The sequence below is a fragment of the Chiroxiphia lanceolata genome, chromosome 1 (assembly GCF_009829145.1).
Source record: "Chiroxiphia lanceolata isolate bChiLan1 chromosome 1, bChiLan1.pri, whole genome shotgun sequence".
NCBI lineage: Eukaryota > Metazoa > Chordata > Aves > Passeriformes > Pipridae > Chiroxiphia > Chiroxiphia lanceolata.
The window spans coordinates 11605898-11608614 of NC_045637.1; the positions used below are offsets into that span (position 1 = coordinate 11605898).

At 39.7% G+C, this 2717-nt stretch overlaps 1 long non-coding RNA gene across 1 annotated transcript; it reads left to right on the top strand.

The window, feature by feature from the left end:
- Positions 1-1883: 1883 nt before the first annotated feature.
- LOC116792111 lies at positions 1884-2447 on the top strand. The gene is made up of 2 exons (XR_004359005.1): positions 1884-1963; positions 2346-2447. It is a non-coding gene; the product is annotated as an uncharacterized LOC116792111 (long non-coding RNA).
- Positions 2448-2717: the final 270 nt, after the last annotated feature.

A 2717-nucleotide genomic window follows, 5' to 3' on the forward strand; every position in this document is an offset into this window, starting at 1 on the left:
CCAGCAAGCACAAAGCCCACAGGCATGTGCAGAGAAAGGTGGCTCATTCTCATCAGAGAATGAGAATAATAAGAAAAAATGTAAGAAAAAACAAGAAAAATTAGTTCTTGTATTTTCTTCTTAGTACAAGTTCTGCGTTTGAGATCTCCTAAGATACCACTACAGTGTGCTGAGGATAAATATCATGCAGATAAACTATGGCAATGGAATGATTTTTTTTTTTGCAATTGAATTATTTGCCTGGGATGAAAAGAAATATGTTACCTTCTGACAAAAACTGATTAAATCCATGAAGACTTGATAAACCAGCACTGAAAAGGCTACTGTTTGACAAAGTAGCACTCTGAAAGCAGGCAAGTATGGCACAAACACAAAACAAACTCACCTCTTCTTGAAACCAGAAATGCCATGTTTCTGTGAGGTATGTCACCCAGTCTGATTTCAGCTGGCATAAATCACTGCCATTTTATCAATAGCAAATGGAAACAATCTCATCTACTTCCTTTCAAAAGAACTATCCCCCGACTTCGCATCACATTGGATTAGATGTAGTGAAAAGGCATGGATTTACCTTGAATTTTAATATAGCCTGAGAGATACTTTTAAAGATGAGCTGGAACCCAGTTGCCCTGATTGGACTCTATAATCTCACACACAAATTCACAAGTATGGTGAGACACATACCCATATCTCTTCCCCCTACATGCACAGTCGGACATTATATTTATTTACTGTGCATGCCACATTCACCTGAGAATTAGGACTGCAGCAAAACTAAACACAGTGACAAGTTGTGCTGTTGTTATTATGAGGTTAAAAGTTGTTATGAGGAGTCTCTGCATGAAAACAAGCTGCTCTAGGATCCGAGTTTCTTCCCAAACTGTAGTGGTGGTAAGATATCCTTTCAGATGCCTACAGAGTTGAACACTGAGTGCATAATGACTACATTATATAAACAGAAGTTTCCATCAGACTTAGAGATTAACCTTTATCACCCATAGCTCACTCCATCCAGTCTAGGCTTCCTGTAAAATGCCACCTGAGGAAAGCACCATGCAACAATCAAAATGCATCCCTTCATAGTAAGAGAAATAGTAAATTAGAACAGTAAAATGCTTCAGTTAATGCTGAGCTTGCATTTTTCATCTTTCTCAGTAATCTGTCCAACTCCACTTGGAGTTAAACAAAAGTAAAGGAAACCCATGCAGCCTCTGCTGCAAACCTATCTCATCTCCTACAAAGAGACAACAAAGACAAATTCAGTTTTGTCTTAATGTGAAGCCTATTGCCCCTAAGTCAAATTCATAAGAAAGACTTTGAGCGAAAGCATAAATTGATGTCAAACTTAGTGGTTCTTCAAAGTCTTAGAGTCTTTAAATTTGGAAGGTTCAGAGATCAGCCATAAGGAAGAGCGCGGAAGCAGCTCGTGTTCCCCAGCCAGCATAGCACTTCTGCGTGCCCCGTTCTCACCTTGCATAGTGCAAACAGGAGCAGCTCCAGGAGACTCAGTGGATGGACTCTGTCAGCATAAAACACTCTCATAGAGTCTAATATGCCATCATTTTCACAGTCATCATTACAGATAAGAAACCCTGTCAAAAGGGGGAGCAGAGGCCTGAAGTAATGAAGGACACATGGCCATCAAAATACTTCAACCTCACAACTCCTACAGATACCTCAAATCTTTGGTGGATCATAAGACCCCTTGTACATTGGTATACACTGTTAGCGAGTGATGTAGTTAACACATTTCATGTGCAGAGGTGTTAATTTTGTTCATGTTTTTTTTTTGTTCTACTCACATTTAGTCAGTCATAATATGTTACTAATGTTCAGTTCCCCTAGATTTTGATAAATATTTTTCTTTTGCAAACAGCTGATGTCTGCAGTGAACTGAGTACTGTATAAAAGCTGTATGAAGATCTGCCCGCTCTGAAGAACTTGCACTCCAAGGACTTGAGACGTAAAAAGAGGAAAGAGATAACAGCAAGTAAACAACAAACTACTGTGGCCTAAGCAGAAAGAACTGTGTCTTGCAGAATATACCATCTAAGGAGTCTTTCTGCTGTGCCTTTTGCAATCGGATATGTCTATCTCGTATTGGCCTCATAAGCCACCAGCGTGCCTGTAACAAATGTGGGTAGAGCCTTCCTAAATCTTTGTTCGCAAAGCCCAGCCATGATATGATGATGATAACTGTGGCCTAAAACTTGCAACTAACCAGGCGCTGATAACACAAACTGTTAGAAACACAATAGACTTGCTCAGATTGGAGGGTGACACATTTTGTACTGATACAAAGACAGTGTTTCGCACCAATTTCAATTCACCTCTCTTTGGCACAGGATATCATCAAGGTTGAGAGCTTCGCAGGAATCAAAAAGATGCAAAATTGTATACAAGTATGAAGAATGGGCAGAATTATAGTAGCAAACCCTAAAGAAAAAGAAAAGAACGAAAAAAAAGAAAAGAAAGAAAAGGAAGACCTGAAAAGCCTTCTACCTCCAGGCATAAATGAATTTTCCACCCATGGAAACTGAGAGAAAACTTCTCAAAGGTTAATTTTCAAATTGCCACTAGCTGTGAAACTTCTTGTCTCCTCTTTTGAAGCAGCTGGTGCTGTCTGCTGCCAGCCGCAGAAGGCTGGCCTTCATCAGCCTTGGGTTTGACCTGCTCTGGCAATTCTCCTTGTTGTATATATTGCAAGTGGAAAAAAA